This window comes from Scomber japonicus, chromosome 14 (assembly GCF_027409825.1).
Source record: "Scomber japonicus isolate fScoJap1 chromosome 14, fScoJap1.pri, whole genome shotgun sequence".
In the NCBI taxonomy this organism is placed as follows: domain Eukaryota; kingdom Metazoa; phylum Chordata; class Actinopteri; order Scombriformes; family Scombridae; genus Scomber; species Scomber japonicus.
In genome coordinates, this window is record NC_070591.1 from 29,472,163 (window position 1) to 29,484,044 (window position 11,882).

Sequence of the window (11,882 nt, forward strand, 5' to 3'; positions counted from 1 at the left end):
CTTAGAAATCTTTGTACCCATAGGTTATCAGAATGTAAAATAAATATGTTTTTAATATTGAAAATGGGATTCAAACCAGATCAATTTATATATTTTTTTGTTTATTATAATTTACATAATGTCTTAAACCCCTAGCAAATGAAAGTTTAAGTCATTCATTGGCTATAATGGTAACTGCTGTTGGTTGGGCTGTGATGATAACTGCATTACGCAAAGTTGAAAAAAAAGAAGTAAACTACAATTATCATACATGGTAGTCTAATGTGCCTGCTAAATACTGTGTTGGATATTGCGATATATGATAATACAGTGGAGACGGTAGCCTCTGCTTGCTTCCAAGCCATAAGACCATGGCGTCAACCCACAAGACCATGACCATGCAGGGGAACGCCAAAATCAGTGTGTGAGGAAACAGAAGCGCGCAAGTGAAATGGCATCCAAGCTAGGCTAAAGGCTAACCCCAGTTGACCAGTTCTCCCCACACTCCTCACCATCAGGTCCGTTGACAACACACTAGACTACCAAAGAGAAATGATGAACTCCTATGTCCTAAACTTCACTGAGGCTGCACTAACCACTCTCCAGTTGGACAAGATTGCTTTATTGTCAGGTAAGACCTGAGGTTGTGGCCTGTGTGTGTATATTAATAAAGCCTGGTGTCAAATGCGTGGGGTGGAGAGGGATTGGAGGTAAACTGCCAAACCACAGGGATACGTTGCTTTTTTACCACAGTAAGAAAAAAATCCACACCATCACAGCCCTACTGTAGATGTTGGTACAATTACTCAGCTGCAGCTAATTAAAGGGGAACTATTATGCTCAGCTCAGCTCTATATTTTAATTCTGTGACTACATAGTTTAAAAAAAACCCTTCCATATTTATGTTTTAATGGTCCTTTATGCACTGACCCTCAGTTCAACCTCTGTCTTTGGCCAGCTTTCTGAAAGCCTGCTGAGAGTCAGAGTTGTGTTAATTTACCTCTGATGCAAACCTAACATTTCCTGCTTTACTTCTTCAAATTATAAGCTAAATGAGATTTCAGGTATTCAGTAGTTTTAAATGTATATAATACTTAATTCAATACATAATACACATTTTTCCTGGACAACTTTTTAGGCTTCCAAATCTTTTCTTGCTTTAATCCCTGTGCATTCTATTACACACTAATTTATACTCAGCCAAATGGGTTTTGTGGAAGAGGAAAGACCTCTAAATGATCAACAGAGTGGTGAGTCTTTTTCAGCTGTTGGGGATGGCGCAACAAGTTTAGACTAGCTAGGTACCTTCATATATTTCAGAAGCAACAATATAAATAAATATAATGCTAATCTTGAATTGGAATTTTATCAAAAGGGAAAGTACATCACCAATGTAATATACATTAGCCAAGTTTTCAAAGAAGTTAACTTCAATCTGACTTACAGTAAGTCAGATCAACATGATGGGAAGAACTTGATAGTAACTGTATTATTTCATCTGAATCAGTTAACATGGAATCAAGATAATATATTGTGTAAAAATACGAAAACCACAAAAACAGGCCTGTAATTTATCGAAAATAATTTCAAATTTTAAAAACTTGCAAGTAGATATTGTTGAGTCCTAATCTACAGTTATCTCTCCATATTTAATATGTTATCAGAAGTCTTTCTCACTATATCCTCATAAAAGAAAATATGATTAAATGATTTCGGACCTATAGGTGTTTAAAAAACCCTGAAAAATGTAAAATAGCATCAAGAGTTACTATCCACTGTACAACCAACATGTCCTTTCCTTGTCTCTCTTGTCAACTCTTCATCTTTTCAACATGCTAGGATAAAATGTTGAACAAGGCATGTTGTCCATGACTAGATACTGTACCTGGGAGTGTGGAAAATGACAAGCACACACACACACACACACACACACACACACACACACACAGGCACCATATATATGACTAAACGCTGACACAAGGTTTAGAATACTATAACTGTCGGTATAGGAACGGACCTTGACACAAAAGCTGAATGAGGAGCAGAAAATGAGCAAACCTTTTCTTCTCCTCTGAACATGAACATATTTAAATTCCCCTCTATCCTCTATTTGTTCTCTCTGCAACCCTTTTAAATTACAGCACCCTGGCTAAATGCCTCATAATTACACTGGAAAAAAAATTCACACAGAAGCTACACATACTTCCAAATATGGCAGCTGGAACTTGTTAGCTTCTCCGTTAGCTTATTTTCTTCTGACTGGAGGTAAATGTTTGCTGTGCTGGTAACTGCTGTGTCAAATTTGAGTGATTTATAATAACGGTATGATTGTAATTTCAAACTTAAGAATATTATTTGCCAGACAAGGTCTTACAAGGACAATTACACTTTAATATGACCTGGTTTATATCGTTGTAGTTTTGGCCAAGCATTCCTATCTGCAACACTACACTCTGCAGGTTAGGGTTTAAACGAACCCTTACATTAGTCAAAATTACGTAGGGCTGAATTTAGTTTTTTTGGGGGGGTTTTGCCACAACTGTCCATTGTAAACATCTATCACTGTTTTCAGTTTCCTTGTTTTTCAGTAAGAGTGGGCATACTTATGTTTAGCTTAACAGTGAGCTAGCATAAATGGCCCAGCATGGTTTTCGATCGAATATCTTGGCGGTAATACACGTTGTTGATGTCCTGGTTCATATCCATTATCTATTGACAAAGAAGCACTGAATACGTCCATATATTGTTGTGTAGATCAACAGCAAAAGTAAGGCTAACAAAGCTAATCCTAGTCACAAATGCATCACCAGTGGTTAGCCAGTGAAAAGCTTGAATTTAGAGTAGTAACAGCAGGAAATGCTTGGTTTGATTTGCAATATCTGAAGGTTATCACAGCTCTAATGCGGCCATGAGAGCGACAAATAAACATTAATAAATCCAAGTATACCACCCATTTTTATTAGCGATTGATCTGTCAATTCTTTTCACAACTAATCACTGGCTTTGTAAAATGTCAGAAAATATCCATTCCAATGACCCAAGGCTAATGGTGACATCCTCAAATGTCTAGCTTTGTTTGACAGTCCCAACTGTCTAAAACTTACAGATGTTGGATTTCCAGCAATAAAGAACTGAGGAAACCAGAAAAAAAATATATTTGAGAAGTTGGGTCATGTACATTTGGCATATTATTAATATAAATACTCAAAATAATTGATGGTGGTACCACATTTTCGCTGTTGATCGACTATACGACTAATAGTTGCAGCTTGTGACACTAAACTCCAACCACATAGCTGGACTTTGTTGTAGCAATGTCCCATATCTCAGCTATTACTTTGGTGAGTACAGCGTTGTTATAACTGCTAGGAACGATGGCCAAAACTACAAAAGAAAGACCTGAATTTTATTAAACTGAAATTATTCTTTAACATATCAATAAAAAGGTTCCTCTTAAGTTAAAATGAATCAGTAACGGCTTTGTGCTTTAACTTCAGGTCCACAATGACTTTGTAAAAGCAGTTACTATGATCATATGTTGGGTATTTAGTTTTAAAGTAATCACTGGCATTGTGATTTTGCAAAGAAGGGGCTATAACCTCCAGTGTTACTCTTCCACATACTCTTCCAGAAGGTCTTTGTCTTTCCAAAGAGGTAGGACTATTTTGTTGGCAACACAAATATTCTCAGTCTTAATATTTCTTCCTCTCTTCATTTTGGCAATGCGGGGATGAGCCTCTGTCCGTTAGAACAATGACATTCAGTCTTTTCTGGCGGTCCACAGGAAATGCATAGCAGCAGCACACAGGGCAGAGAGAGTGTTCAAGTGTTTTCCAGTGTTATGCCACTTTGCCACCTTGTTTCACTCATCTGCTCCCTCGCCCCTTCATTGCTTGAATTTGAATTTCATGATCATTTTATCCGCCGAGTTATGCATCGATCCACTTGTTCCGATCCACCTGTTAATGACCTTCCATCTTTTTTTTTTAGGGTGTGTGTTGTCGCAGCAGCATCTGATTGAGAAGCATGTCATGGTCAGGAGGCATCAAAGCTGGAAGACAAGAGGGAAACAAGTGCAATTACTGCATGTGTGTATGTATATGTGTGTGTGTGTGTGTGTGTGTGTGTGTGTGTGTGTGTGTGTGTGTGTGCGTGTGTGTGCGTGTGTGTGCGTGTGTGTGCGGATCCTGTGCTCAGCAGAATACAGGGATCCCTCTCCAGGTAAAGATAGAAGCTGATTTATTCACCCATTAAGAACTGCTTCATCATTAAATATTAACCCAGTGCCGTCACTCACCCTTCGGCCAACGCATTAAAGCAAGGGTCACACCAAGGTGACCTCTTGTATTGACACACACATGCTAAGTGCCTTGTCTTTTACTGCCATGGATGTATTAATACAGCTGGATAAGGCGATACAACTTAGACTTGCTGCCAATTGTTTATTTAAACATTCATTTTGGGCACCTTTGACAATGGCAGACAGGAAACAAAGGGGAGTTAAGCAGTTTGGTGGCATGCACAGCAATCATTCATCTACCGGGGCGCTCCAGCTTTGTTGCCAACATTTCCCAGTGGTAAATCAAAATGGGCAATAAAACAAACATCCACCAGGGTAAATCTATGCTGGTAATGCATACTCTTAATCTTAATCTGTCAACTGTAGCACTTAGAGAAAAAGAAACATTTCTGACAGTTCCCCACTGACCATATATCATTCCTTTGACTAATAAAAACACTAACAATATATTTAATAATCACTTTGAGATTATTTTGTTCTGCAAAAAAAGGAAAACTAACTGTGATTTCAATTTGACTTGAGCAGTTAAATGGATATAGAAACTGCGATGTGTGTTTTTGGTAGCTAGTGAAAATATCGCAAGTATTGGGGCTAAAATCCCGGCTACAGCCCAGTCATGTGCTTATTTTAACATTAAAGAGACAGTGTGTGTACATTCTATACTATACTTTTAGGTCAGATCCAGGACAACAATTGAAATGATGGGGGTATCCACACACTTGATTGTGGCTCCCAAAATCCTTTTTATTACTGAAAAGGGCAACGTTCAATTTCACCATTTTTTTTTTTTTTTACAGTAAAGGAGCACTCCACCAAATTTCTTGTGAAAAAAAGTCTACTAAAGTAGACTAACTAAAGTTCTGTCACAGCGAGAAAACAACCTTGAGGATGTCATAGAGATGTCATCAGAGTTAGCTTAGCTTTGTATTGGAGACAATAGATACTGTAATAGAAAGCCTGCATTACTAACTGTAGTCGTGGCATTTAAAATAGACAGGAAGGTTCCTAATTAGCTGCTATATGGGAAATGTAGAATTCAGTGTTTTTGGAGCTTGACTTGTGCTGGAAATAAAGACTAAAAAAGGTTATACAGTGTTTAGGTGTCACTGGTAGTCACAAACCCACAGTGAATTTTTCCCCGACCCTCTTAAGCTTTACTTAGCTTTTAGCTTCTTTTAGCTTTAATGAAACAGCAGACACAGAAAGTTGGCATTTGAAATACAGTGGTGCATTTAGCAGATAAAGAGACATTCTTCCAAAACTGAGACCGACATGGAGGTAAAAGGAGTAAATATTGGCTCCTCTGTCTCGATGAGCGTCGACTTAAAACTCTTTTACTGTAAGTGTGTGAGTGTGTGTGTTTGGGGGTTGGAAAGGGAAAAGGAAAAAAGATTATTTACTACAAGTCACATGTGTGTATGTATGTGTGTCTTTGTGTAGTTTTTTTTGTACGCATGTACGTGTGTCTTCACTCTTCCCATACATATGTGTGTATTTGTGTGTGTGTATGTGCTTGCATGTGACTCACCTGTCCCAAAGCTTTACACTCCTACAGGAGTTGGTGCAGCAGCCAGCAGATATCAGAGCTGCAAAAGAAATCAATAGAAACAGTCAATGATCCAATGAATATCATCACTCATAACTGTGTGTGTGTGTGCATGCATGTGTAGAAATGTATTTGTATGTTACATTCAACTATTGGCTGGTGGCTTGACAGTCATTTAATGAGACACTTTTCTGTTAGTTATTCCAAACACACTCACACACATACACACACACACACACACTCACACCCACACACACACACACACACACACACACACACACACACACACACACACACACACATCGAGTATAACACCTCACTCTGATCGTATGAAATAGACTTTCTTGTCCTGTCATTCCCTTTTGATTTCTGTCATGGATGGAGAGGCACTGGCACCACTTCCTGTCACCATCTATGTGTCAGTTTGCCTAAATTTGTTTCAGCTGCAAAGATAAAAGTCTTATTTTGTAGAAATTCTACATGCATTAGTGGGAGAGAGGAGCTTGACTGTCAGTTACAGACACTGATAGGCTCCATCTATGCTCTAATGATCATGGGAATTTACTCTTAAAGAGACAACTATATGTCTACTATGTTGACAACAAGAAGTGTCTGGTTCTGTTCTCTGTGACCCAGCAGCACACGTACAGCTGACTGACATGGCAGTCGGTAAGAAACAGAGCCAGTCACACCAGATACTGTCACTGTCTACCACACACATAATTACACTGATTTGGAAACAGAGAAGCTGTAATCTAAATGCTGGAGAATTCTGCCCTGCTTCACTGCCAGCAAAGCTTTTATGGAAGCAGCAGAGAAACAGTAACATCACACACATTTAATTATTGAATTGGATTCATACATTGCTGTGATTTAACTCAGTTGGTGGTCATAACACACATCAGGTGCATCAAGCTACAATACAACAGATTTAACAATGAATGGAGATTATTGAGTGTTGAAGATTAATATCTGCAATCAGAAAAATAAGATAGAAGCCTGAGGAAGAAGCAGAGGACGTCTGATGATATGTTTTAATATCAGAGAGATCAAGATTAACTCAGAGGCTACACAATACTCTGTTAGACCAGCCTAACAACACATCCACAACAATAATCTGATTGTGGTACAGCTGTAAGCCGATTAGTTGATCCATGCATTGTAGTAGATCATAAAATTAAATTGGATCATAGTTCAGTGCTGATTAATGTCATATTACGCTAAATGGCAATAAATTAGAACAGCCTTAACAGTTTGTCTTGATGTGAGAAGAGCAGACAATGAAAAGTATCAGAAGACCACAAAGAACACAACCTGCTAACTTTCGCCTAATGGATTTAAAGGTGCAGTGTGTAAGATTAATTGCCATCTAGTGGTGAAGTTGCAGGTTGCAGCCTCTCTTCCAATTAGGGCTGTTCGATTTTGCCCAAAAATGAAATCTCGATTTTCTTCTCTCAAAATCCGATTTTCGATTACGATTATGATTATTTTGTGAAATGACAAAAGGCAAAGAAATTATTTCAAATATGCTGCTTTTTTATTGAACATTTGCCCCATTGGGCTTTAAGTGCAAACTTTGCTCTTATTAAACCAAAAATGAATAAATAAAGTGCAAAACTCTTTTTGTAAAATAAATAAAGTTTGAAAAAATATAAGTTTTATCTCTGAGAAAAAAAAATCAGCACTTGCAAACATTAAATAAAACAAGACATTTACTAATTAAACTAGCCTGGGTCTTTGCATGCTAAATAATAATGTAACCCATGAAGGAGGTAGAGGTGTGTAATGTCAGTCAGTCAGTCATTACATTTGTTATTCACATTTGCAAGTTTTTTGCAAGGAACACGAGCCGGTCTACGGCATCTGGCTTGAGGGATGCCCGGTGGCATGTTACAACGCCCCCTCCAACACTAAAGAGCCTCTCCGATGGGGCACTTGTCGCAGGTATTGAGAGGTATTTCCTGGCTAACTTGCAGAGCCTTGGGAAATTTTCTTCGTGTTTCTTCCACCACTGAAGTGGATCAGCATCCTCGCTTATCTCAGAGATCAACAGGTAGGTTGCCAGCTCAGTTCTAATTCTGTCTGCCTTTGACAAGGAGGAGGGAGCGGGCGTTTTCTTCGGGAAGAAACTTGACAAGCTCCTCCGCTTCTTCAGCACAGGACCAGGCTCAGCTGCAGCTACTTCTTCTTCTTCCTGGCGCACCGGCACAGCAGTGCCAGGCTCAGTGGGCAGCAAAGACAGCAGCTCTGTGACGGCTCTCTCCTTAATGAATTCCACCCTGGTAGGGTTGATGTATGTCGTGCGGAACCTGGGATCCATCAGCGAGTCTTTGTCTTCTGGTTTGAGAAGATTGCTTCTGAACATGCTGAGTGTTGGTTTGATGATAGAGACAGTCACATAACTCTCCCCAGATAAAGCTTCTGTGAAATCCTGCAGTGGTTTAACTGCTTTATTCACAGACTCTAAAATCTCAACATCTTGCCAGGTGGGCACGAGGTGCCTGCATTTTTTTGTCCGACCCCAGGACACGTGCTTTGGCTCTCTCTTGTTCCAGGACACGCTTGATCATCGCTTGCCTGGAGCCCCACCTAGTTAGGGACTCCGTGATGAGCTGATGGACAGGTAGGCCGAGCTCTGCCTGCACTGTTGCCAGCTCCCTCCTCCTTTTCCAGCTGTGTGAGAAAGAACTGACAACCTTCTTGCAAATCCCGGTGGCACGATCAATCCTTGGGTCTTTGACAGCATTCACTATATAAAAGAATACAGAAGAAACAAACAAGACTGAGAAATTGTTTCACCATTAAAATGTTGATTCAAAACAAAACAAAAAAACAGACAGGAGTTATGTGTGTCCTGTATACATTTTGTCAAAATATTTTAAAATAAATGCATTCATTCATTCACTCATTTATTATCTTATCTTTTATTAAAATGATCTTTTCACACAACCACATGCCCCCCCCCCCCCCCCCCTCCCCTCTCTCTCTCTCTCTCACACGCACGCACAGACACAAATTATATGTAGATACTTACTGATGGCGTTGTGAAGTTTATGGCCAAAGCACTGTAGGTTGGGCCACTCGTTAAGCCTCAGAGCCTTTATCATATTAGTGCCACTGTCTGTGGTCATGCATACGAGGCGGTCTTCACTCAGATTCCAGGACTCCAGTCCATCTCTCAACCCCTGGGCGATTTCTTCACCCGTGTGGTCGCTTGGGAAGAAAGACGTTTGTAGGCAGGCATTTTCAAGACACCAATCGTCAGTGATAAAGTGCACTGTCAAACTCAGGTATGGTTGCATAGTGCGACTGGACCACAGGTCAGTAGTAGCGGAAAAGAACTGTACGTCTTCCAGCTTCTTTGTCACTTTCGAACGAGTTGTGTTGTACAGACGGGGCAAGACAACATCGCCAAAATGTTTTCGCCCTGGTAGCTTGTAGCGGGGATCCAGCGTATTAAGTAAATGTTGGAAGCCAGCCTTTTCTACCGTATATATTGGGACCATGTCTGTTGCGATATGGAACGCGACTGCATCCGTAATAGATTTCCACCTCCTGTCAGTCCTATCATAAGGTACACCACACGAAAATGAAGCTGACAGAGTAACTTGCTTTGGTGGGGGTGGTGGTGTAGCCGCATCCGCGTGCCCTTGTGCAGTCCGCTCTGCAACACACTGCTGCCATTCCGACGGGTGGTTTTTTTGGAGGTGTTGAAATAAATTTGTTGTGCTGCTGTTTTTAACTGCCACTGACTTCCGACAGAGTTTACAAAGCGGAGTACTTTGCTCTTCATCCAAAGCGTCGAAGGCGAACCACTTCCATACAACGGACTTGCTCTTCTTTCTATCCACTAACTCCAACGCCGACATGTTTGTTTACAAATGTGTAGTAACCGTTAGTAACTAGAGCGAGCGCCATGGGGAGGTCAGAGGCGGAAATAAGTACGACAAACCAGTGCAGCCATAAATGTATCTCGCGCAGCCATAGACAGTAGGGCGCAGCCCAGACAAATGAACGGGGACTGTATCGTAGAAGTTAAAAGTTAAAATCGATTTTACGAGTTTCACGTTTTAACATTGTTCTAAATACATAATCGCAATTACGATTTAAAATCGATTAATCAAACAGCCCTACTTCCAATCATGTAGGAGAACCTGCAGTAGCCTCTCTGTTGTAAGCTCTTAAAAAATATGGGAACCCCTCTCTAGAACCACTTGTGGCGCAACATGGTGGGCTCTGTGGAAGAGGGCCCACTCCCTCTGTAGATATAAGGGCTCATTCTAAAGCATCAAAAAATTTTGAAACTAGAATATTTGAATTAGTCATTACATTTCTGCCAAGTTTGTTCAAGTAGATGCCACTAAATTCTACACACTGCACCTTTAAAACTCAGCAACTGTTAAATCTTCAGCCTTAAGTATTTGACTGGAGACACATCATTAAAACACTGCAGAGACCTGGAGGCTGACAGAGTTTAAACTCTTTAAATTTAAACACCCTTGAATCCTAACCCTAACCCATGTAGTTGAGTAAAATATCCAAAACTTAACAGACAATAGTCTGCAAAGACGATAATTGCCTGTCTTTATCAGGAGGCTGAACATTTGGCAAGTGTAATGGCAAGTCAGCTGCTTGTGTTTCACCTGTCTGGGTCTAAAGTGTGAAGATGTGGCAGCTGCAGTGCAGTAGCCAGGATGTATTGATCTGTGGAGAGGCTGTGATGAAATGACTGCTTTTCTAAGGAGTTGACGTATATCCACAGTGGGGGAAATAGGACAAAGCTGCATCCTGACATGTCAATTCATTGCTGATGTGTGGGCTAATATAGAAAAGAATGAGTGTGGGGTTGTTATGACATCTATCAGATACATGTTACTCTTTATGGGTCAGTCACAAATAAGGGTTGGAAAGATAAGCAATTCAAAATTATCTTTAAAAAATTGTCTTCAAAGCAGCATCAGGTTTATTAAAATGTACATTTTGCATTTGTGTTGGTTTTATGTAATTTGAAATGACATTTGCACCATTTTTTTTAACCAAAAGTAAGACCGAACGCTCCTGAAAATGTAAAATGGTGTAATCACAAAAGAATGATAAATATTCAATGTTATCCACCTACAGTGTATTTAAGTGGACTTATATATAATATAGAATAATTAGTTCATTTAAAAAAACTATTGAAATGGTTCCTGATCTCCATGATTCCCCAGATTAAATGTAATATTTAGAACAATTGTATTCCATTAGCTTTATTTAATATAAAAAGTTATAATGTAAGATCATGCCAAACTAGTTGATTTTGAAGTTTTATTGAAAATGTTGTGTTTTTAAGCTAGTTGAATTATTTGGTACAAAGTTTTTATGGTTACACCACTTAGACATTTTTGCCATAATCTTCTAATATATTCTTTCAAAATGGATTAATAGCAGAAATGTTATGCTGGGTCCACAAAAAAAGAATGTGTGCAAGTTATTGATAGGTTTATTTTCACATTCCGACAATACCTTCTGCACCTGCCTGAGTACAGATTGCTCATAGATGGACTGAAGGGAGAGCTTTTCAGTACTCTCTATCACCTTCATAGCAGTCTGTACCAGGCGCTGCAACTTAGATTTGGACTGTGTGGAGAGTTTGCCAAACCACGCTGTCATCCCATACCTGATGACACTCTCCATCACTGCCTGATAAAATAAAAACATGATGTTCTGGCTGACACCAAACACCCTCAGTCTGCATAAAAAATAGTCTTTCCTGACATGCCACGAGCAACATTACCTTGTCCAGCGATGACGCCCACCCCTCAGAAAATCGCTCGCTCTGTCTCTATCTGTATGAAATTTTGCGGGCCGTGTCCCGCCCCTAAACACTTCTTATTGGTTGAAATGTACACACTAGCTTAATAGCGCCAGAAGTTTGTTTACGCCCCTCAATAATTTGATTGGTTTGGAATATACTCGCAATAAAATCGTCACGCTGCATATCAGGACAGTTTCTCGCAAGATTTCGTCGCCGGTTCGCTCGCTTGCTGTATGTCAGTATGCGGTGTTTGCTGTAAA